Source organism: Stylophora pistillata, chromosome 5, assembly GCF_964205215.1.
Source record: "Stylophora pistillata chromosome 5, jaStyPist1.2, whole genome shotgun sequence".
NCBI lineage: Eukaryota > Metazoa > Cnidaria > Anthozoa > Scleractinia > Pocilloporidae > Stylophora > Stylophora pistillata.
In genome coordinates this window covers 26,087,592-26,099,632 of record NC_142523.1, presented here as the reverse complement: position 1 = coordinate 26,099,632, position 12,041 = coordinate 26,087,592, and the positions used below count along the sequence as shown (strand labels likewise).

At 37.2% G+C, this 12,041-nt stretch overlaps 1 long non-coding RNA gene across 1 annotated transcript; it reads left to right on the top strand.

Annotated features, from left to right (window-relative positions):
- Positions 1–7,155: 7,155 nt before the first annotated feature.
- LOC148731080 (uncharacterized) lies at positions 7,156–11,359 on the top strand. Its single transcript, XR_016001870.1, has 3 exons — positions 7,156–7,541; positions 8,354–8,451; positions 9,431–11,359. It is a non-coding gene; the product is annotated as an uncharacterized LOC148731080 (long non-coding RNA).
- Positions 11,360–12,041: the final 682 nt, after the last annotated feature.

Here is a 12,041-nt window from a genome sequence, read left to right as displayed (position 1 = left end):
TGGTCCTCTGCAAATCAATGAACAAGTGGTGACCCATGGTAAATGTGTATCGGCGGATGAGGCCTTCGATGAGGCTATATTCTTAGAACGACGTATTAAGACACCATGCAGACGTTTGATGGAAAGCTTAATCTTTTCTCAAGCATTGTCGAGAAGCTGGCAGATGCTGGTCTTTCTTATCGTAAACTACAATCTCTGTAGGAGAAATTCAGCACCAATGGCCTGTATGGTATACTTGCATTGGCGCCAACAGCAACATTCACTGTCGGCATACATCGAATTCCGCAAGAGTGACCTCAAACAAGAGAATTCTCTCCGAAATACTTTCACATTTCCTACACTCGTACCGGGAGGCAGTCTGAAACTTAAATGATAATTTTTTTGAGAATGTGTAAAATCGCAAAAGGGGTCAAGTCCATTTTCAGAACGAGCGGTTTTTCTTACGGGTTGCCTTTCCCTTCCCTGAAGACATCGTTTGATCACGCGGACGCGGACTCGTCCTCTCGAACATGAACCACTGAGTCAGCTGTATCATTTAAAACGCATGACCGACGGTAAAGTGTGACCTAAAATTGCGGAAACCGGAAATAAAGCCTGCTAAGTTGATGAGCTAGTATCTCGAAAATTAGCACGGTGACCTATCTGGCCCTGATTTTCTGAATACAAATTATTTACGCCACTACGCATTCCTGAGAAAAGTAAAGATAAAAAGTTATTTAATGAATTTTTTTTACATTTTTAAAACAGCATTTTCCTAGATAACTCAAGTTCTACCTGATAGCTTTTTTTATATCACGTGTACAGATAGAGAATGTGATGATGCTTAAGAAATAAAAAAAAAAAAAAAGTTAACCGACTTGGTTTTTGAGATATCTTTAAAAAACTGAGTTTTAGAAGGTCTTTTAGCTCTACTATGTTGCCATGGCAACAGATGATGTCTGACGTACCCCCTTAAAAGATTGCCCTAAAATAGTGCTATGCATATGTCAAGTCATTATCCTGATGATAAGTTTGACAGTCCTGATATCTCTTACTGATTGGCACTTGCTGTTAATCGTGGAAAACTCTTTTGAGCGTCCTCAAAGTAACCTTTTTTTGTGGCAAGGTAATTCCAGCGCTTTTGGTGACAAACACATGAATACATTCTTTGATAAAAGGCTGCGATAAGCGTCTTTAAGTCAAGTCGACCTGATTTTGCTTGTTCGGTCAAGATTTCTCCATGTTAACTTTTTCCCCTTGGGTGTAACACATGGGTTTTTTCATAGACTACTCTATCCATGAAAAATAAAAATGATAAAAAAAAGAATAAATACAAAAAGGAGAACTGAAAACTACACATAAGCCATTTTATAATACAGTTTAGACCTTAAATACCAATTATCGAAGGTTTGTTTTTGTTGTTTTTCGCAGTGTTCTGGTCCAGCTTCGTGGAAAGAAATGCTTTTGCGCGTTATTTTGAACTAATAGCACCGCCTCTCAGAAAATCGATGTCAGCGATTATATTATAGCTCACTAAACACACTTGCTTCAAAACCTGCGTGTAGTTAGGGGTCTATCGAACTTGTGCGGCTTATAATCGGAATTAAATTTAAAAATTAAATGGTAAAACAAGAGGCTGGGTTGGGATGCGCTGCATAAATTGATCGGTGATCATCTCTGAGTTGTTTCTTTAGTCGATCTCTGACTTAACTTGACACAAACGGTTACACGTGTTCGTCCGTTTTTTTTTCGTTTTCCATAATTACCACGTTTTGGATACACGGTACAAAAAGTGTAAAAATGGCGGACTACGCGGTCGTTCTGGGTTGAGCTGCACCTAAGCCTGGCTTGTCTGTCCTGGGGTTTTGTTCTAAGAACGCGGCTGTCATAAAGTAATGCGTAGTTGTCGATCTGTGCTGTCTGATTACGCATGCCTTGAAGTTTTTGTGTTCATGGATTCAAAAAAATAGGGAAGAAAATCAAAATATAGGTGACCCTCGTAGGCTATATCACTTTTCAAGGAGCCATTTGACATCTTTTTATCCTATCAGAATATGGTGACTAAGAAAAAAAAATGCGCCCTATCTCTTTATTTATTTTTCGCTGTTGGTTGAACTCGTCGAGGAAAATCCTAACATGTTTCATCCTTATCAACCACGGCCTGTGCTAGCCCTGTTACTTCCTAAGAAAATACTGGAGATTATTCTCTCCATTTCCGCTTTAGTGCCTCTTGTCAATCAGATCGTGCTTCCTCATTGCTACTTCACTCTTGAAATATTGTCACCCACTATAACTGAGATGTCTTTTTTAAGTGCGTCTTACATATTTTCGGAAGTAACGCGGAACTAGCACGTGATACATTACTGATATATCTAGAAAGGTTTGATGTGCGCCTCCTGCTAGCTTTGAAGAATAACGTTCTTTATTAAAAAAGAGAGCATTTTACCATTTCAATCAGCGACAAACGCTCTATACAGCCACTAAATCTGCGAGGCGAAATGCTCTGTTGTATGAAATAAAAGTCTCACAAAAATGGAATTGCAATGAAATAAGAATAAATTTTTAATAAACGGAAAAATTGAAATTTAAAGAAACCTAGTTTAATCATTATTGGAGCCTGGAGGATAGACAGCTAGAGGAACGGAGAGGTTCTTGAGCTGTTCCTTATAAGCTATTATCACAATCTTTTACTGTTATAGTTTTTTACATATTTTTTTTATTGTTTCCACTATTGTTAATATCATTATTTGCAACAATTTGATTCTTTGTTGACTGACAATTAGTCTCTATATTCTGGAATCATCCTTCTCTTTCGTAACAGGGTATTTAAAGTATGTGGGATGCGGCAGCAGTAGCTATATGCAGCCTTGACTATTTTTATATCATGCTCAAATTTACTTACGTTACTTTTTTTTTCTCTTTTATCTGATTCATTTGGGCCTTATAACAAATTAGCTTGTAAGTAACATTAATTATATCTCTATTGAATTTGCGTCTGTCTCTTAGTGGCTATATTCCTTAAAATTGGAAAACTGCTTTTGTCATCCTGTAATGAAAAAGTCACAACTTGATTTTGTTGATTAGGGGATCTTTCCTGTCCCTAATCCTGCGTTTATTTCTAAGGGAGTAGCATCTAAGACGAAAAGGAAAGGTTGCGGTTCCTCATCGGAGTGAATACTCCGTTTAGATGATCAATTATTGTTTTTCTCCCGATGTAGTCATTGTGTCTCCTATCTGTTCGTAAATTGATCCGTTATAGGGATGGTAATATTTAAATCTCTAGGCTCAAGATTTCTGTGATCTGACTTGGTGATGGTGCCATACCATGGGAAATGCTAGAATCGTTATCCAGTTTCTGTAAAGCTACTTGTATAGCTGCCTCAATTAAACCGTTTGTTAACAGTGACTAGACGACACAAGGCGCTTTGATCTCGTTGTCTTGGATTGTTTCGCCGCTGAAGTTAAATACAAAGCCGGCTGAGTTGGTCACTGTAAATTCGAGCTATCCAAAAATATAACGGTAGGAGAAAAGTAAGACAGCAAACCACCGTTATCATTTATTTTCAAAATTTAACAATTGCGTCTGTAAGATTCCACCCAATCACAGCTTAAAAAAAAGAGCGGTTCATGGGATAGCTCGAGTCTAGTCGACCTCGATCTCTAGATTGGAGAAAATTAAAACTCGCTCTATGCGGCCGAAACATGGCGATGAACATGCAAAGGGACTATATTGTGAGACGGTTATATTTGATATAGAAAGCTTAAAATTTTTCCTACTGAGACAGGTTTTGTCTTAAGAATATTAACATTTACCACTATCAAAATGATAATTTCTTTTGTCTTTTACCATATTTATCAAAGGATGATAAAAATAAAACAGTTGAGGAAATTTGAAACCGGCGGTCTAAGTAGTCTGAGGCTTCTGAGAAATGAAGTTGTTCCATCCATCGAATTTTTTTTTATGACAGCATTTTTTAACCACTTTTTTCGCTCTCTGCCTCAAATATGCACCATTTCATAGATCCCGAAAGACTCGTTGGGAATTGTACTCAACTCAGAGCCACTTGAAAATTGCAGCTATATTCTGAAAGAAGATTGGCTGAGTTCAGTGCGCCCTGAGCAATTAATAATCGAGTTAAATTCGTATGTTAATGCCCGAAATCCATTAAGAAGATCTTTATACCGCTTCAATTTCACTAGTTGGACTTTGCTTTTTCTTTCAATTTTTACTGGAATCATGTTCTAATTTACTTACTTTTTTGCTATTTCTTTTTCCTTTCTCTTTCATCTGATTCATTTGGGTCATACGACAAATTAGCTTGTAAGTAACATTAATTATGTTTCTGTTGCATTTGAAATCCTTTCTAAGAATAATTTGTCTCGATTTTGTAGATCTCAAAAAAAGAGTAATGACCAATGGAACTTTGCAATAAAATTGAAAAGTAGTGCTCTATGCTTTAACGGATCGAAACTCTTCTCTATTTTTTTTTTTTTTTTTACTGATATCTGTGCTATATTAGTTTATTTTCAATCGTTGTTCCAGTTCGTTATTTTCCACCTTTCGTTTTCTCTTTCCTTTTTATTTGATGGAGGGTACTTCTCAATTGCCGTCGTACACCTTGCGATACAAAACAAATAAACAATGAATAAAGGCTGATAGTTTCGACGGAAACTGTTTGGGGCTGCGTCGGTGGGACTAACGAAATAATTTCGATATATCAACAAAGTTGAAATGGTAAATTGGCCACCGTAACGATTAAAAAAGCTGACGTTTCGAGCGTTAGCCCTTCGTCGGAGCGAATGACGAAGGGCTAACTTAAAAGAAGTAGAAAATTATCCATGCAGAACAGTTTCCTTTTTTGTTATTATTTGCCTTTTTCACTTAAAGTTCTTGTCTGCACCTGATTACTCTGGTACATTTACTTTCTTCTTTTCTTGTTTTCCTCATTTTCCTTTTAACCTGGCACATTGGACCGCAAATTTGACATATCAGCCTGTAAGTAACATTTACGTTCCTTAATAGTTATTAGTTACGATGATGGTATCTATTGGATTTGAATTATATGAAGCAAGTTGATTATCAACAAGTGAAATACGCGCAGAACCTGTCATCCTTTCCATAACTGATAATTGAGTTTTATTTATGAATTGTAGTTGGTGTGCTAATGTGCCCTCTCTCTCTGTAAAGTTCCTAATCGTAATAAAAATAATTGTTCTCAAGGCGACATTTGGAGCGATTGCAGAATACCCTTCCACTCACGCTTGTTATAAGTGGACTGCTCCCGCGGTCCGCAGTCCCGTTGTCGTTGAATGAAATTTGAATTTGTTATAGGGCAAGGAGTAGGATGAACTGCCACCGCGGTCCGCAGTCCCGTAGTCGATGAATGAAATGTGTTCAGATGGGCAAGGAGTACGATAAACTGCCACCGCGGTACGCATTCTTGTTGTCTTTGAATGAAATTTGTTAAAGGGCAAGGCGTAGGATGCAATGCCACCGCGGTTCGCAGTCCCAGAGTCGATGAATAAAATTTGCGCAGAAAAATATAAACAAAAGGATACTAAATTGATGCCACGAAATTAGCCCGAATTGTTAAAGCCTTTTTAAAAGGATAATAGCCTATCCGCCCAAAAGTCGCAAGTTATTCCATCAATAGCCTTTTTACTCTCATCGGACAAAGGCGGAACGCGTGCGAGCGGCTCTCGGAAATGCATTTTGTGAGCCCTCGTGGTAAAAATGCCAGCGACTACCCCCATTTAAGAAAGGCAAACTCTCTTCCGTTGTCATTGTGAAGTTTTAATGGCGTTCCGCAGTCCCGTAGTCTATGAAAGAAATTTGTCTAACTCTTCTAAGATGCTTAAACGTAATGATTATCTTTAGCTGAGGGAAAACCAAAACCCTAAAAAGAAGATAAAACCCTAACACTGGATGAAATAATGGATTTGAACAAATTTGGCTCTAGGTCAAATGTGAGACAAATCTGACTTTACATTTTTGTCCTGGTCGCAAAGACTTCAAATGGGTGAGAAATATGTTATCGTATTTGTCCGTGATAAATGCAAGACAAATATTGTTTAAATATGAAGCCATATTTCATTCAAGGACAAATATTAGACAAAACAGACAAATGTGTTCAACATCATACGAACCCCATTTTACCCCACGGAGACGTTTTTTTTTCACTCGCGTCCCCCGTTGGGTGATCTATTCAGTTCCCCTACTTTGTATCTCTAAGGAGATCACTAAGATTTGGGCATTTTTTGTCTGGATCAAAAGTGTGATTTTTACTAAAACAAACTGACTATTGGTAGAGGCTCGTACAAGGAATTGCGTGACTTGACCGGTGCAAGCCATACAGTTGCTTGAACTGACTGTTAACTTCTGCGGTACTGTTCGTATTTTATTAGTAAAAACCCAAGCCAATGTCCCCCCATTAGCCTGTCGAAAAGAAGAGAAATGTCATTGTGTTAAAAGTAAATAAAAAAGATAGAACAAGGGATAGGGACAGGGCTAAATCTGCACTGAGGTATTCCTCATGATCCTCAAAACTATCGTAGGATTCCAAGCAGTGTACTTCAGAATCTCTCTCGACGTCGCTAGCGCTATTGTCACTTTCAGAGGCAATTTCGAGATGTCTCGATCGGGTACCTCGACTGAAAAAGTTATCACAGTGACTGCAGTAATAACTCTTTTTCCCTCCTTTTCGAATTGAGAAAAGATATTGAGCTAAGAAATGACGAGAACTGACGAGCATTACAGTAACATTTGCAGCTGCACTCCGGTCCGCAAAAAGAATATGCAAATTTTCGGAAGTGCATGCGCAGGTAATCCCTAAAGGCCCTCGCGCGACGCTTCGTGTAATTCGAATTCTTGGATATTAACATAATCGGCGGGATTTCGAACGTCACTTCAAATTTAAAGCGTCTTTCGTCCAAGTGTCACGTCTTCGTTGAAGCAAGCCTTTAACCAAAAGTTACTCCGCAGTTTTGTAATATATCTCACAGAAACAGATCCAGCAATGCAGGGATTGATTTTGACGAGCTTTCCGAGTCACCGCTAACGTCTGGGCACTTTCACCGTCGAACGGTAAGCTTTTACGTGTATTAATTAAACGTGGGTCAGTAAGACAGGTCAGCAATTCACTCGTTTTGTTCTTTGAATATTTAGACAACTCCAGGGACAAATGCAGTGGTTCCTCGAGCGCAAGACCGTCCGCGGATTTCCATCGAGAGATCTCGATCTGAAAATCATATCCGTCGTGATTTGCAGCTTGACAGTAATGGTGATTCAGAAGAGACCTCGCCAGTTTATCAGCCAGTCGCCTCCACTCTCTTGCCTTCAATTGTGCCATCTTCCTCCTCATCGAGGAGCCGATCAACTCCAGCCACCACGCCACTGTCTCATGTAAACGCTAGAGCGAGTTGTTCCGACCACGAAGGGTAGTTTGACGCACTTCAGTGAAAACTTGTTCTTACAGAAAAAATTGACAACTTACAAGGCCAGCAGTCAGCACCCGCAATGGCAGAAAAAAAGGAAAAGTGAAAACCTTCCACGAGATATGATGGTGAGTACAGTATTTTGGTTATTTGAACTTTGAGACGTCACGGGGTTGATAACAGCTTGTTGATAACAGCTTGTTGATAACACTTTGTTGCTGATTTCATGCACATAGCCATCATAACAATAGACGGTCATTTTGTTTTTAAAGGATGAAATTTAATGTTGAGTTATTGTAGTATGTAGTTTTAAAGGAGCTATGTCATGATATTTTAAGCCATTTTGCTGATGTACAAAAGTTACTTTCAAATTTAGTTTTCTAAGTTAGAAAAACACCAAAGAGGTAACAATAAACCAAAAAGGAACAAGGATGGTCAAGATTGGGCAAGATTGAGAATGGCAGACTTGAAAAACTTGGCCAAATTTTTAAGATGCGCTGTCTGTGATGTAAGCTGGGTTTTTTGTACATGTATGTTGGGAAAGTTCCAGAAGCTCTGGGATTTCGCTGTTTCGTGATCATCCCAGATTTTGCCAATTTATGTTTTCATATGTTGGGAATGATTGCAGAAATCTGGCCACCATCAGGTAAATAGAAGCACTCCCGATTTATCCCCGACCATCTCAGATGATCAGGGATATGTATGATTTTGTGTTTTCATAAAGCCCTGGTGAAATGGTGCATGATAGTCGAACTGTCATAGGTAAGTTGGGAGAATGAGAAATGCTGTGCGAATATGAGCCATTGGCCAGTGTTTAGCAAGTTTTTTGGTTCTTCCAAACTTCTACCGAACAATATATGTCTTGAGTGTTTCTATTAATTTGAGTTACAGAATACATCAACCCAAGTACTTAAAAGCTTAACATCATTTTGCTTTTCAGTTTTAATGATCACACCAACCTTGAGGTTACCTAAGCAATCGAAAGAGGTGTCAGAGCAACATCAGCTTTCAAAGAGGCTGATCCTGTTATATTAGAGTGTAAGTATAGATTAATTTTCTATAATTATGACTATAATATTTGGTGGCTTAATAGCTGGCACATTGGACTGTGGATCAGACATTTGGGTTTGAGCATTGGCCTGGACCAGTGTGTTGTATTGTGTGTTCCTGGGCAAGACACTTTACTTCCGTAGTTCCTCTCTAGCCTTTAACTTAAACCAGCTGTGACCGAGGTAGGTTCTGATGTTGTTATTTGAACAAAGAGACAGACTTATTGCCACAATAAAATTTATTTATACAGGAAAGTACAAAAGAAATAATACTGATAAAAAGCAAGGGTGATTGCAAGCAAATCCTCAGTAAAATAGGTCACTAACTTGAGGTTACATGTACTGGAGTTACTTTTTTTGTGACCAAAGGTTCTGAGCTTGTAAGTGCTGGTCTTGACACTCTGAACTACTGAGTTAAACTAACTAACTGTACTTCTTTTATAAGGAATCGAACAATAGCAGGAAATCCTCTAAAATTTTGGAAGTAAGGTGTGATCATTCTAAAGGAAATTTAGCTGCAAATCCTGTGTTTAGGATGATTTGGTTATCATAGGAAATAGTTAGGTGTGATGGTGCGACTTAAAGGAAATTTATGATGCAAATCCTGTGTGTATGGTAATTTGATTATCATAGGAAATAGTTTTTGAAGATGTAATTCTAAAATTATAACAAAAATATTGCAATGTCATGCACAATTGTGAGCCTGGTCACACAGCTATTCTGCTAAGTTTATCCATTGATGATATGATTGACTAAGAACGTGAAAATTAAGGTGTTTGCATTAATTTGTATGTACTTTGGTCACTTTTGAAGATTCTTTTGTTGGGTCCATTTATCCAATATCAAACAAGGAAAATGAGTGCAACATTCAGACATTTTTAGTAATACTATTTTTCAGAGGTATTTTTATTTTATTCTGGACAATGATCAAGATTTGTGATATAATTTTTGAATTGCTTTTGTCACAGGTGCCTTAAAGATTTACTTTAAAACCCTCAAGGCCAAAATCAGAGGAGTTTTTAACCCACATGAGGAATGAGGGATTGCCCCAAGTGGCAAACAAGCAGGATGAAAGAGTAATAAACTCTAGGAGGAATCAAAGGGGTCACAACGTGAGTGAATGATGGTGTACCTATCCTAAACAGAAATGACTAAAAATTTTTATCACGTGACCAATTATTTTTTTGTTTTGACCAGATGTGTTGTCACTTGCATCAGTTTCAAAACTTTAGTGTCAACAACACTATAAGGAAAGTAATTAGCTATTGTGGTGATTGTTGTAAAAAAAATTTGAATTTTATAGCTTGATAGTTAATTTTGTAGCCAAAAATAAAGCCTCAGATGCTTACAGTCAAACTGGGTATTCTTTTTATTGCAAACTTGCAAACTTTTGCCTCGTCATTGGTAATTGATTGACAGCTTGAGTCGAGCAAGTTTCAACCTGTACAAGTAAGTTGCAACTTTTGCTATCAAATTTGCTCAAGCAAGTTTCCAAGTTCCCATTTTCATTTTGCGGTATAAAACAAGGTAATACCAGCTCTGTTTCAAAGAAACAGAGTAAATTCAGTTAGCCATCGCCTCCCTGTTTATCAAGAGACTGCGAGAAATAAGTGACGGACTTAGTTAAATTAGCAAAACCAGGAATCGTGCTTCAAAATTAAAAGTGTAAGCCATAACCTTGAAGGACAGATTTGAATTTTTAAGGAAAATTCACAGTTTGGCAATTTGGAGCTAAGTCTGTCACTAATTCATCGCAGTCTGTTGATTAACAGCAAATATTAGGCAATATCATTCTGTTTATTTGAAACTTAGTTTGTCTTAACTGACTTTATGTGGCAAAATGAAAACCAGGGCTTGAGAACTTACTCAGCAAATTCAAATTGAAAGACTCAACCTGCTCACATAGGTTGCAGCTTGCTCGACTCAGACTGTCATCAAATACCAATGTTGAGGTAGAAATTTGCAAGGTTGCCATCAAAAGAACATCTGGTTAACATTTGACTATAGAAATTTATAGTCAAACTGGTTGCCTCCTGATGGGAACTCTAGAATATTGCATTGTGATGTGAAAATATTGATTGACAGCTTGCTGAATGCAACTTGCAACTTTCACTTCAAATTTGCTAGAATAGTTTGTGAATTATTTTCAAGTTCCATTTTCCCATATAAAACAAGCTAATTGCTGATCTGTTTCTAAGAAACAAAATAAAATTGCTCAATTTTTGCCTGTTTATCAACGTAACAGACTGCAAGAATATAGCATTCAAATTGCCATTGTCAGGAAATCACACTTCAAAAGTAGTCATGTGAAATATGACTTTTTTAGTTAAATTCCTATGAAGTGAGTCTGTTGCTAATTTCATGCAGCAAACTTTCAATCAGTACTGGAACATTGCAACACAACGCTGATGAGTTCCTGTTAAAAAAAAAATTACCAGCAGTTTGACAGTAATTTGTAGGATTAGCTGTGTTGGTGATGTGATCAAAGACTAATTGGTATGTTGCGATGATGTTGGGTCTTTTAATGCCTCATAAAAAGAGAACCTACTGTATTGAAACTGATAGGGCAGGCAGTACTTGAGTAGGAGTTTTTTGGAAGTAACTCCTCTTTATGAATTATAACACACTAAGTACAGTTCATGTGAAAATGTTTTATCGAGATTGTCCTGCTGGCAGGAGTGTTGTAAAGACTTAAAATCAATGATGTTATATTTTAAACTTTCCTTGTAGCTTTTCCCCATTATTGAGGTTATATTCTGTATCACATATATGGTATATATATAAGTGTACAGGGGCTGATTAAATACATTTATTTATTAAATGCTAATTTCCTTTAACAGAAATGGTTTTGTTTGTACATAAAGGAGAAATGTTAGATAAATTTTCCATTTACTATACATTTATGTGTGTTGATTTTAGTCAGAAGTGTGGGTGTGAGATGACTGGATGTGAGAGGATTGAATTAATCAAAGTAAATGCGATTTCCATTATAAACTGCCACTGAAACAATGAAATTTCTGATGTTTTATTGAATGCAGTGTATTATTGGGTACTTGCAACCCTAATACTGAAATAACATGTGGAAAAAGCAATTTTGTGTAAATTGACAACAGGGTCAATGGAGGGGAAGAGAATTTTGGATTATTCCATGACAAAGATGATATTTGCCCTACATTTGTCTTGAATTTGTTCTTACAAATGTCATCTTTAACGCATTTGTCCTTGTTTAGAGCAGGACAAATCATGATATTTAATTCAGATTAATACCACATTTGTCCATATTTACACCCAAAAGCTAATGCACAATTATCCTGTTTATCTTTAGGACAAATGTCATATTTGTCTTCAAGTCAAATACTGACAAATATGACAAACATCACATTTGAACCACATTTGGACTGCATTTGTCTGACGTCAAATCTGATTTTTCGCCCAGTGTAACCATAAAAAGAAGCTAATCGTTAACCCTTATAACTATTCTAAGTTGCTTAACCCTGGTCAGTATTCTTAGTGGACATGAGTAATAACCTAATTCGATTTGACAACACGGGTAAGCTATAGATTTTTAATGAAGGCTTA